This window comes from Marmota flaviventris, chromosome X, assembly GCF_047511675.1.
Source record: "Marmota flaviventris isolate mMarFla1 chromosome X, mMarFla1.hap1, whole genome shotgun sequence".
Classification (NCBI taxonomy): Eukaryota; Metazoa; Chordata; class Mammalia; order Rodentia; family Sciuridae; genus Marmota; species Marmota flaviventris.
In genome coordinates, this window is record NC_092518.1 from 86,381,510 (window position 1) to 86,395,824 (window position 14,315).

At 33.5% G+C, this 14,315-nt stretch overlaps 1 pseudogene; it reads left to right on the forward strand.

The window, feature by feature from the left end:
• LOC114091653 (coiled-coil-helix-coiled-coil-helix domain-containing protein 2-like) overlaps window positions 1-13,640 on the forward strand; it is an 85,999-nt pseudogene extending 72,359 nt beyond the window's left edge.
• Window positions 13,641-14,315: the final 675 nt, after the last annotated feature.

The following is a 14,315-nucleotide window of genomic DNA, read 5'->3' on the forward strand; positions in this document are numbered from 1 at the left end:
CATTCCCATGATGTTGCCCCTGCAAGAGGTACCCAAGGGAAGGGATGGGACCTCACCTTTGTGTATGTCTTCGTTACAGCTACATTGGGAGCATAAAAATCCTCCTTTCTCTGAGCATCCACAGGCCCTCATTTATCTTCTTAAGACAAAAATTTTCGGCATGCATCAGCCTGCTGTGGATGATTGCTAGCAGCGTTTTCTGGCTCTTTTCACTTCTGATGAGCAGGACCACATCAAGGCAGAGGCCAGAAGGGCTATACTTACATCAGTTGAAGGAGGTCTTTCTGAGATCCATCCTGATTGGGACCCTAACTCTGGGGCAAAGCAGGCTCATTTGAATGCCTATCACTGGCATTTGTTAATAGGACTAAATGGCCTACTAAAAAGCCCATTAATTTGTCTAGAATTACTGAGGTACTCCAGGGCTTAAACAAAGCTTCAAGCTTATTTCTTAAAAAAGCTGCAAGATGCTTTCAGGACATGTACCCTCTTTGACCAAGAGGCACCATAAAATAATCAGACTATAAATATGACTTTTGTCTGTCCATCAGCTCTACAACAGCCAAACAAATCTGTGAACTTATAGGAATGGCAGGTTACTGCAGGCCTTGGATTGCCTCCTTTAGAGAATTAGCAAGGCCTTTGTTAAAATCACCACAAGAACTGGCCCTTTAAAATGGACTAAGAAGAAACAACCAAACTTTGAAGCCATCAAGGCATCACTGATCAAGGTCCCTGTTCTAGCTGTGTCTGATATTACTAAGTCCTTCAATCGGTTTATGAAAGAAAGTGAAAGAGTTGTCAAAGGAGTCCTCAGTCAGGATCTAAAAAATGACACCTGGTAGTGCCTGGATGGCCTTTCTGTTTATGTATCATAATGACCACTGCCCTTATGTTCAAAGAGGCCAATAAGTTAACTTTGAGACAATTCCTACAGTGGGAACATCACACTTTGTAGAGACCTCCTAAATGGTGCACTAGATAGATGGATGACTAACAGTCATATTATTCAACATCAGAGTTTGTTGCTTGACACCCTTGACTCACCTTTGCCCCCACAAGGGCCCTTAACCCTCCTCCCTGATGCCAGAAGGTGATCTACACAAGCCCCTCCATGACTGTAAGGGTATGCTTTACCAGTTGAGCTCTGGAAGGCCTGACTTGACTGATTTTCCTTTGATTAAGGCTGAAGCCATCTTGTTCACAGATGGCAGCAGCCAAGTTATAGATGGGACTCAGAAGGCCTGGAGCCACAGAAGGCCAGAGCTGCAGTCACAACAGAAACAAAAGTCATTTGGGCTCAAGCAATCCCAGCGGAATTCTTGACACAGTAAGTGGAGCTTATTTCCTTGATACTGGCTTTAAGTTGAGCTGAAGGTAAAAAGAGAAAAAAAAAGTAAACATTTGCACAATTTGCACAGATAGCAGCTATGCTTTTGGTACTTTACACGAGCACAGGGAGCCATTTACAGGAGCAGGATTGGTAACTGCTGAGGGAAAGTCTATAAAAGTAGAGAAAATATTGGCCATACTTGAAGCAATTTGGTTACCTAGCAGGTGGCCATCATACACTGCTGGGGCCACCAAAAAGGAGACTTTCTGATCATCAGAGGCAATAATTTTGTTGATGAGACAGCTCAATGAGTGGCCCTGGACTCCAAATCAGAACCAGTCACCATGGTCCCTTTGGTTTTATATCCCAAAACTAGCCTTCTTTTCTTCCCACATTATCTCCCAGAAAAAGAGAATGTCAAAGAAAATTAGGAGAACAAATCAGAAGGCTGGTGGATCCTGCCTGACTCCAGACTAATGATACCCTGAGCTTCAGGGAAAAGAAAACAGTAATATTGGATTTACATGCAACATTAGAAAAAAGGATAAAATAACTGACTTTCTGTCTAAGACATACTATATCCCAGGATTAAACAAACAGCCCAGGATGTCTTTGAGCTCTATCCAGCCTGTCAACAGGTAAATACCGAACAAAAAAGATGAACCCATCCTGGGATTCACAAATGAGGTGAGCTGCCTGGAGATCACTGAGGAATTAACTTCAGTGAGTTAAGAGCTCCCTCCAAAGGTTATCAATATCTTCTTATTTGTGGATATACTTGAGAAAGTATTTTCAGGTTGACCAGAAGTATATCCTAAAAAAAGTGAGACTGCCAGGACTATAACAAAAGTTCTTGTTAATGAAATCATTCCATTCTATGAACAGTCTGTCACTATAAGATCAAGTAACAGGCCAGCATTCACTACAGCCACAGCACAAGAAATAGCAAAGGCTTTAAACATAGACAGGAAACTTTTTTGCACTTACTAGCCTCAAAGTTTTGGGTAGGTTGAGAAAATGAGCCAGACCCTGAAGAGAACTCTCTGTAGATTTATATTAGAGACCGGTGCTGGGTGACCAATGTTTTTGTCTGTTGCTCTTTTGCAGGCCCAGTGTACTCCTTACAAGTGAAATATTTATTCCTTTGAGATCATATATGTGAGACCACCTCCTTTGCTCCCCTGTGTGTCTGATATTCATTTGGCTGAAATCAGCTACCAGTCTCTTCTTAACTACCTTAAGCTCTCTCAAGCAGATACAAGAAAAGGCTTATAGATTCTTTCGCAAGAACCAACCAAGGAGGTTCACTGGTTTCCAACACCTATTCCAGCTAGGAGATAATGTCTGCATCAGTTTTAAAAGGCATGACTGACACTCAGCTAAAGAGGAAACTCCACTGTGTGTTATTTTGCTCCTAATGGGACTTGGTTTACATGTGACATTAGGTTATCTCTCTGCATTTGCCCTACTTACAACCCAACTGTTTGTATTATTGTACATATGTTATCCCTGATTTCTCTCCAAAGGGGACCAGAGGGAACTCATCTCTCAACTAACAATGTCCAAAGTATAAATTACAAATTACTGCCCTGTATCTAACATAGATAAATAATCAAGGATTGGATTGTTTCTAGAAAAGGGAGATATGTTATGGGCAAATTTGAAAGTTAAGGCAGGCTAACTCCATTCTGCTCAGACATCTCACCCTGCAAATAGTGTTGACTCCCCACTCACACAGAAGATGACACTCTTACTCACTTGCATCTTGACCACAATGTCTTTAAACTATGAAGCTTGTGCTAGCTTACTTCCTGAGTAGGTACAGGAGGTTCAAATTTCTAAGAATATACTTATGTCTCTACTTGCCTCTCCCGGCCCCTCCTTTGTGGTTTTTCTGTTTAAATAGCCCCTCTACCTGCATTCCGTGTCTGGGACTGCAGAACTGTCTGGTTTCTGCTGCCTCAGCCCTGGCCAGAATAAATCCTTTGTCTTTTCTTCAAAAAGACCCAGAGTTTTATTTGGGATTTTGAAATAGTGACTTAACAGTATAATAGAGAAATGAAATGAAATTAACACCTTTAGTTTTTTGATATTCATGTGACTATATTACATAATAAAAGCATCTAAAATTCTCAAATTTGAAATAAATAAACAATTTTTAAATAGTTATTTGTCTCTGATATTCATGAAACTCATTGCTTTAAAATTCACTTTTAGTTAAATAGAGAAAAAAATAGCCTCTAGAAAATATTGAATTACACAATCACAACACACACACACACACACACATATATATATATATGTGTGTGTGTGTGTGTGTGTGTGTGTCTATATCTATTACCATCTAGTAAGCAATATAGCATACATAATATTTACTAAATTATAAAAGTTAGTACTTGCTACTCACTTTACTGAGTAAACAATTAGCATTTTACATGAGGATACATGTCTCACAAACCTTAATTTACAATATTTTTATCTGAGTAAAGAACTGTTTGAAAGACATTTTTAACATTTTAATAATAGTGTATTCATTATGATTTCCTCTGTGGTGAGTTTTACCTTTATGTAAGTCTTAAGATAATAAGAATGTTAGAAAAGCATTCATTAGTTAATTGATTTTGCAAGACAATAGAGCTTATGAAACACGTTATAAATTTAATATTATTTTAATTATACTGTATATTTTATATCATTTGATAATTTTCAACAAATATGATAAAACCAATGTTCATATAACATCTATTTAAGCACTTTTAAAAAAGTTAATGGTTATCAGCAAGAGGAAAATTATGTTTCCTTTTAAAGTCTTTAAAGTTTTAAACTTCCATAAGTCATAATCACAATTGATTCAAATCTTGAACAATGAAATCCTGAAAGCTGAAACCCAAAATCCACAATTCCTAAAAACTTGTGTTTAAAACTGCACTATTTGTCTCCATTGGCATTCCTTCCAGGTAATAAAATTCTAAGAACTTTACATTAAAGCTACATGTGCCTGAAGAAGCATGCAAAGTTTTTGACTGGTTAAAAAATCATTTTGTAAGTGGTATTATAAAAAGACAATTACATAACAGTGTTGCCATTTGATCATCAGTATGTTTTTCCAAAATCTGTTTCCTGTTTTTGAATGCACAGAGAATGGATTTCCACATATCCAAAAAAACACAGAAGTGTGGCACAGAAGGTGGACAAATTTAATAGTTAATATCCATATAGGTGTATATCAAATAACAGAATTTCAACAAGAGCTGAGCTATGTAGAAAATGAATCTGAATGCATTCCCTGAGTAGAGCCAGGCCCTAAAAAAAGAAATCAGCTATTCATTTCAGTGCAAAACTTCAAAATATAATATTTCTGAATGTCAGATAGTTCTTATAGACTACTTTTGTGCAATTGCACATAATCTCTAACTATTGTACACTTTTTCATGCATCAAAATTTCTTTATAATTTTTAATTTTAGTATTTCCCCCATATTTTTAAAATTTCAGCATTATTTTTCACAATTTGTTATACAATATACATTTTTTCTTCTGTTTCCATTGTGAAGGCATAACTTGTTTAAACACTCTTAGAGAATTCTAATGGATTTTAATGTTTTTTTTCCAAATCTGACTCCATGAAAGTGTGCTGTTACAGCATTACACTCATTTGTAAAGTTCTACATGTATGTAAAAATGGTGAAACTTCCTCAGTACAAGAAGAGACATCTATTTTGTACATTTGCATTTGGAAAAGGAAATTACTCAGGATCTCAGTTTTTTGAGTACCTGCCTATGTGACTTATATTGTCCTTCAAAGTATTTCAGATCAATGCATCTATAAAGCTAGGTGCACTACATTACCAAATATAGTGACTCTGTATTCATGCATTTAGCCTTTTAACCAATTTGTTCATCTGCTCATAACTATTATTATACCTGTTTGACCATTGTTAGGACATGAGTGGATAGATTGGAAAAAAAAATATGTATGTTATTATTACTTATTTTTTGTGTAAAATTAATTATGAAGTGTTCTTTCATGTTTACATTTCTTAAATCATCTTTTTAAATTTTAAATAAGTATATATTAATGAGTATATTATTATTTTCTATACATATTTTAAAGATATTCATCTTTCAAGATTTTAGACTTTAGAGATTCTGCCCTTTGGGGGTTTGTAACATCTTGGATTACAACATTTGCAATTGATTTTTTAAGGGGATTATGGCCCAAACAAACATATAGCAACCACTTAATTTTATATAATATACTTTTGTCAAAATTACAGAACATAAATTAAAATGCATTAAGAACATATTTAAGTAATCTAGAATTGCACAAGAAAAGGAAATAGTGGAACAAGAAACAAAAGGAAAAATTAGAAAACACAAAATAGAATTCTGTATCTAAATCTGAACATATCAATAATCACATCAAATATGTGCATTAAATTTCGAAATTGTCAAAATAAACTTTCAAAAATGTTTTAAATACAGTGAAAATTATCAGTTTATGTTATAAGCATATTAGAAATATGCCACAATGAAACACATTGCTCTGTGTTCTTAATGTACACCAATAAAAAATGAACCAACTGTGTTCTAGTAGCTTGAATAAAGGCTACCAAAACATATCAAGTTTTAATTCCTGACAATAAATGCTACTTTACAAGAAAAAAAGGGTCTTTGTAGATGTGATTAAGGATCTTGGGCAGGGGACATAGTTCAGTAGTTGAGCACTTACCTACTGTGCGTGAGGCCTTGAATTTGATTCCCAGCACTATAACAATAAATAAATAAGGATTTTGTCCTGGGGAGATTATCCTAGATTTCCAGTTTGGCTTTTAACTAAATTATGTGTCCTTATAAGAGAGAATCAGATAAATTTTTCATCATACACATGGAAGGTTGAAGGCATTCTGGATATAGATATTAGGGTGATGTGGCCACTGGTAAAGGAATATAGGAAGCCACTAGAAAGTGAAAGAGAAACTCCCTTGATCCTCTTCAAGGAGTTTCACACTATCAACACTTTAATATCTGCCCAGTGATACTGATGTAATTCTTCTAGCCACCCCAATTATATCCACAGAAACCAAGAAGCACCTCATTTTCTTTTAATAAAAATACTGCCTCCTACAGCCCTTTATTTCACTCTGCTCCCCATTGAAACCCTCATTGTGGCTCTGTTCAGTGTGTGGTTTCCTCCTTCCCCAAATTATAAGTGAATATGACTAAAAAACTAATATTTAACTCATCTTCCTCCCCCCAAGTATATCCATGAAAATAAGAAGAAAGAAAGGAAGAAAAGAAGAAAGGACAGCTGTTTCTACATATTCTAAGGCTACAATAAATGGTCTCATCAAGTATCTGTCTCCTTTGTAGTTGGAAGACATTACTGAACACGTTTCACTTTTCAGATTATCCAATGCTGCATTCTTGAAAAAAGAATTCAATAGAACTTTTATCTCCTTGATAGTTTCCAGATAGCCTGTTAAATTCAGAGGGACAATGGATCTCTCAAATATTTTTTTTTAAGTTGCAAAGTTATAAATTGTCCCATTACTTGGGGTCATTATTTTCACAGGAACTGACTAATCTAAATCCAAATCCCTTTAGAACATATACTCCTAAACCAATGCTATGAAGATCCTTCAATTGCCTTTATAATGTGAAAAACATTGCAAAAGATGTTTTTGATAACTACCTCACCACATGCCATTTCCCTCTTGGTGAAATGCTTATTTTACTTCTTAAGGAATCATTTGTTCTCTCTAATACATACTCTGAGCCACACATTCTCAATTTTTTTAATATGCATTGGAATCCTTTACTAAGTGTGTTAAATCCAATCTCCCTTCTACAATGGCAAATAATTCTGATTTAGCAAATCTGAGATGAAGAATGAAGATTTACATTTCTGACAATTCCCTTTTGTTTCTGATAATGCTCATTGACCACATTTTGAGAACCACTGAAATAAACACAATCAGAAAAAGAAGAAAGTAAATTGTTCTCTTAAGCTTATAAAGTTCTGTATATGTTTGAAATATCTACTTTAATATTCAATAATTTTCATTTTTAGGAAAGAACACTTTTGAGAAGTGAAGCTGTATGCATGTAATAGGATGCAAAGTAGGATTTATCAATAATTAAATCAATTAAAAGACATCAAAAATTAAGGAAATAATCCTAGTAGTATAACCAGAACATCCTCCCTTAGGAGAATGATAATAATATTTTATATAGTTATTTACTGTCTTTCACAAAAATAAACAATGATATTGTTTGGCCTATTTGATTTTTAAATATTCCCTATCCAGAAAGAAAATCCACATTGAATGAAACAAGCCAATCAGTTCATTTGTGATTCAAAATATAATTACACATATGCTTGATACTATCAAACATTGTCTGAAAATGGAGCTACATTGTGTAATATAATGATCAATAGGATAGAATTTGTATCAGTTTTATGAACGGCTAATGACGAATTTGCAGAGAGTTTTTTTCTTTCAAAACAAGCATTTCCAGGCCTTCTTTGAGTTTCAATGTTCTAATTAGTTTTCTGTACATATAATATTTTAGAGGCATATTTAATAGGCATAAATTAGGTGAAAGTTACTTGGGACTTCATGAACCTCTTATTTGATCCTTAAAAGTTTGTGTCCATATGAAAAAATTAGGAAACTGGACCTAAAAAGAAAGTAAGGGACATTTCTGAAGTCTTAAAGATAGTAAATGGAATACTAAGGATTCAGATCTAGGAAAATATTGGACCAGAGTTCTATCCAATTTAATCAAATTTGTTGACGCTTATTAGACCGTATAATTTCTGCTTCTGTTAGTCAATCTAGGTAAGGAACAATGATGATAGATGATTGAAAAAATGGGCAGAGAAATACCAAGTTCATTGTGTTTTGGTAAAGTAAATTCTACCATGTTCCTAAGGACTGAAATCAGCTTCACAACTTTGATAAGTCTCTCTCCTAATTCTGAATAGTTCTCCCAGTTACCTCTTCTACATCCCACTGTTTCTTATTCCATGAATCTCAGTGCAAAACATCACCAATGTCTTCCCTCATCAAAGTTCCCTCTTGTTGAATAATAAACAACCACCTAGCTTGAGGTCACTACTTTTTTCACACTCTCTCTGACAATGACTTTTATTGTTTTTTTAAATAAATCAATCCATATCCTTGTGTGATAACTGTTATCTCTACTATCACTACTCATAATATTTAGAGAGCTTTTATCTGTGAAATCAAGTAAGTGATAAATAATTGACACATATCATTTCATTTAATTTATACAACAATCTTCTGAGTTGGGTACTAGAAGTTTTCTTTGTAGATGACATAATAGAGACACATAAGACTAAATTGTGCCAAGTTGCACAGTTAATATTTTGATGATGATTATGAGGATAACAATATTAATGAGTTCTGTGATTTATTCAGCACTTTACATGTTTCCAAAACTATCATAGGATTTATGTATTTGTTCAATCATCCTTTCAGGTAGAAATTATTACTTTTCAGCTTTTTTTCTTTTGTTTTATTTATTTTTTATCATTAAGTCTGTGAAAGGTAAAATAAATAATTCAATGTGACAAGGCAAGTATTTATGTTTATGTAGTCCAGTTCTAAATTACTGAGTTTTCTAAGCATCCTCTCAAAGCCAAAATAATGATTAATAGACATGTGAGTGATAGCACAACATGTCAGAGTCCAGATAATGGGAAAAGATCAAGGTGTTTATTGATGAACACCTATATACCACTAGTTAAGACATAAAAGTGGTTATCTCACAGAACCTAGACCTTTGGAACATATCACCTTTTTATTTTTCACCTTGCCCTATAATGCACCATAATCAGAGCCATCATAATTACCAAAAGTACTGTGAAAACAGTGATTTCTCAATAACATAAACATTTTTGGGAGAAGATAATGACATTCAGAAGAATCAATCTTAGAAGCAGATTTTGAGAGAAGACTAACTCTATGTAAGAAAATATCCTTTCTATAAGTCAGAATTCATTCACTGCAATGAACTTCCTGTGCCAAAATCATCCAATTTGAGACTTTTATTACAAATATCTTGTTTTAAAAAGGAACATACTTATTTGAAGAATAGAAATATTTCCATGAGTTCATATCAATATACAAATAACTAGTTGAACAAAATTAAATACAGCAGAATACTCTTGTGGAGAACAATCTCAATATTTTATGTGAAGTAAGTTAAGCTTAACTCAAATCCTTAAATGTTAATGTTTATGTGACCTCTTTTCAGAATATATACAGCACAGAAAAGGGAAAAGGGATGAATTTACAAGTAGACAAACCGGAAAGACAATACTTCAGTCAGATGACCAAGTTCTCATCAATAGTAGTAAGGCATACTGCTAATATGATGGGAAAAGAATTGTGATTGAGTGATATGATCTTTCATATGTCTCTTCTCAGAACTCATAAATTAAGTTTAACTCTAATAATAACCCCACACATATCCATTTGTGTAACATTCTAGAAAACATTTGACCAGGAATACCTTAAATCTACCAAGGTAATCAACAATATGAAAAGTCTGAGAAACTATCACAGCAAAAAGCAGCCTGTGATAATGAAAGAGACATGATGACTAAGTGTAATGGAGTATCCCTGATTAAATACTATAAGTAGACAGAACTCTAGGTAAAAACTAAGGAAATATAAATGAAACATGGAATATAATACTGGTATATTAAATTTATTAATTGAGACAGCATAACACTTTTATATAAGGTATTGATAATAAGGAAACCTATATGTGGGGAATATGGAAACGTTAGTGATTTCACAGTTTTTCTGTAAAGCTAATGTTATTCTGTAATTTTACAGTTTATTAACAAAAATGTAGGAGGATGTTACTGGCAACCTGTTTATTCAGTAAAATTTTGAAATAACCATATATTCCTTTTTCAGTTAAATTAACAACTTGTTACCATTCCCAAACGTGAACATATTGATGCAGAGGAGAGGAAGACAGACATAAAACATTAAATGCTGAAGTTATATAGTACAAAATACCGTTTAAGTAAGTTAAAAAAACTTAAAATATCATCTTTGATTTCAGAAATCTTCTTGGATGAGGATAGTACCTTTAATTTGGCAATTATGACACTATATATAAACTGTTAATGTTAAACTTTATATAAATTGACTCATGCAGAATGAATTATTTTGTTTCTTTGTTATGGGTTACATCTGAAATATCCCAAAAAGTCTCATGTGTTGAAAACTTGGTCCATATGCAGTAAAGTTCAGAGTAGGGACTCTTGGGAAGTGATCAGATCATAGAGCTCTAACCACATCAATAAGCTCCTGGGTTGGTAGCTGACAGCATTATAGAGAGGTAGTGAAAACTGTAGGACTTGGAGTCTAGTTAAGGGAAGTAGTCACTGGATGCATGCCCTAGAAAAGTATTTCTTGTCCCAGCCCTTCTCTCTCTCTCTCTCTCTCTCTCTCTCTCTCTCTCTCTCTCTCTCATTAGGTAAGCAGATTTGCTCTGCCAGCATGCTCTTCTACCAGAATGATCTGCTTCACAGTAGGCACAAAAATAACTGAGCCAGTTGACCATGGACTGAAACCTCTAAAAATGAGCCAAAATGAATCTTTCATCTTTCAAGTTGGTTTTCTTGGGTATTTTGTCACAATGATGAGAAGCTAACAAGCAGCCTTTATTCCTTAGTATTATATTTTAGAGATTTATGATTTTTCCTATACTACAATACTATGAAATATTTTGTTGTGTGAAATCTATGGAATTTATTCAATCATTCATATAAAAGTCTTGCATTCCAAAGTTATAGCTAATGTCTTAGTCCATATGGGCTGCTATAGCAGAATAGCATAGATTAGTTTAATTATCAAAAATAGAAATTAACTTCTCACAGTTCTATTGGTTAGGAAGTCCAAAATCAAGACACTGGAAGATTTGGTAAAAACAGCCATCTTTTCACTGTTTTCACAGAGCAGATGGGTTAAAGGAGTTCTCTATAAAGTCTTTTGTAAGATCACTAATAGTATTCATTATGACTTTATTTGCATGACTTAATCACCTTGAAAACACCAGAGCTTTTAATACAATTATCTTATGGATTAGGTGTGTGTATATATATATATATATATATATATATATATATGGGGGAGTCCTTAGGTCTATAGCATCAGTTATAAAAAATACTGCTCTGAAACTTATTTTGTTTTGCATATATATATATATATATATATATATATATGCATGCAATTCTATAGAAATAAAAATATTATTGTATGGTGTATTTGAATGTTCAAATTTAGTTAAAAATGTCAAAGTTTTCCAAAGTCATTGTACCAATTAAAACTCCTACCAACAGTATATATGAATTTTATACAATTTTGAGAAAAAATTATATAGCATTCTTATAATTTTTTCTTAACTATAAAATTGATTTTTTGTACCACTCTTGGACAATCATTTTGAAGATGAAATGAAAATTAGTAAAATGTATTAAAATTGTAATCAAATACCTGTAACAAAGTAGTTATTTATTCATTGGATGAGACATGCATATCACCTTCATACACATTAGGTCAAATCATATCATTTTATATTATTTTCAATTTATATTGACAGACTTGGAATATGGTTAAGTGGTAAAAAGCTTTAATAGCATGTGAAAAGTTAAAGATGGTTTGAAATTGTATGCAGCAAAATTACATGATTAAAAACTATCTGGAGTTTTGTTTAATCCCACTGACACTATTAACTGTTTTTTTTTTTTTTTTCCATCAAAGGAAGCATATTTAGTATCTGGATACTAGCATTTTATTTTTCCATAAAATGAGAACAATAATTTATATTATTTCTACCTTTCTGCATCAGAGAATTATATGCAAAATTAATTTGATGTTTCTGTAATTTATTCAATGAATATATACTTGGTCAATTACTATGCAACTGGGCATTATTCTCCAAACTGTGGATTGATCAGTGACAAAACAAAACAAGAACAGGTAATATCCCTATCCTCCTGGTGTTTACATAAGGGGAAACTAACTATATATGTATATATAAATTAGTTTTTGTGAGAATTAGAGTATGTCATAGTACATTGTGGCAAATATAAAGCTTTATTTGAATGTAAAATATAGCTAGCAACATCATAATGATTTCATAATTTGTGTGTATGCCTCCCTTTGCTCTATTTGCTTCCTGTGTAGCGATTTTAAAATGAAAGAATAATTGGCACAATTTCTCCCCATCTATATATAGAATTTGAATTTATAGACACAACAATATTAAAAGTAATCAAATAAAAATATTAGATATGATATAAAAGCAAATGAAAAACCAGGAAATAAAGGCATAATAGTCATATATTAAATCAGAAGTTGATTTCCTGATCTAAAAATTTTCACAAATTAATAATCTTACTATACTCCATTTGTTCCTAGTTTTCATTTTTCATTATTTTCAAATTTATAAAATTAATGTGTGCTTATATTAATATTGATGTGAATAAACACAAATTAATAATATCTCCACACCATTTTTATTTAGTGCCTTTTTATTTTAACTTAAAGCACAAATACACAAATAGAATAATACTATCCAGCTAGAGACATTTTTCGATGTAGTAAATTTTAAAAATCTATTTATTTCTTTTTTATCATTTGCATTGTTTGTCTAATATTTAAGACACAATAGCCTCACTTAAACACATAGTGTGACTTTTGCATTCTGGACCTGAGCAGCCAAGAAATTAGCACGTCCCGTGCAAGTTGGAAATGCACCTAGTATGTAAACCAACCAAATAGCCAAGCCTCTCAGATAAGAGCTGCATCCAGGTTGGCACCAGAAGCTCAGCCACCAGCTGCAGCCCAGCCATCTACAGTTGGCTCACTTGCTTTGGCACCTGGGCAGCCAGGTGTGATGACCCAGATGGTGACCACTGAGGCTGGTTCGGCTGTGGGGTCTGCTGTGGGGCAAAGGCTGGGCCATGCCCTCACTGGGGGCTTCAATGAAGGAAGTTTTGTAGAGCTCTCAAAGCCTAATATCACTTACCGGGAGCCTAATATCACTTACCAGGGAATCCATCCAGCATAGCAGCAACAGCTTGGTGGCCCTTGCTTTTATGAAATCAAACAATTTTTTCAGTGTTCCCAGAACTCAGGAAATGTTAAGCTTTGTGAAAGTTTCAATGAGGTGCTGAAACAGTGCAGAATTGCTAACAGATTAGTTTAAACAAGAAGTTCAAATTGAAAAAGTGGAAAATAGGCTTTGATGACTAAGTAACTTTAGCATAAAAAATGTAATTCATAGTGAAAGTATGAAATATAAAACTGCAATGTGAAACCTCACTTAATAACTTCAATATTTCTGAGTGGTAGCAAAAGAGTGTGTTGTAACTGTTGGAAATTCAAAGAGTTGGTACAGAATTTGGGGCGGGGCAAAGGTTTGCGTGGCCTCCTTAAGCTAGCTATATTTTTTGGCCAGTCTATTTATTTATTTATATATGTATTTATTTTTATTCTAATTAGTTATGCATGACAGCAGAATGCATTTCAATTCATTTTACACAAATGTAGCACAACTTTTCATTTCTCCAATTGTACACAATGTAGTGTTCCATGATATGTGCTTCATACATGAACCTAGGATAATGATGTTCTTCTCATTCCATCATCTTTCCTGCCCCTGTGCCCTCTCCCTTCCTCTACCTACCTGTTTGCCCAAAGTTCCTATATTCTCCCCAAACTGACCCCTATAATGGATCAGCATCCCTTTATCAGAAAGAACATTTGGGCTTTGGTTTCTTGGGATTGGCTTACTTCGCTTAGCATGATATTCTCCAACTACTTCCATTTATCTGTATGTACCATAATTTTATTCTCTTTTAATACTGAGTAATATTTCATTGTGTATATACACCACCGTTTCTTTATCCATTCGTCTGTTGAAGGGGA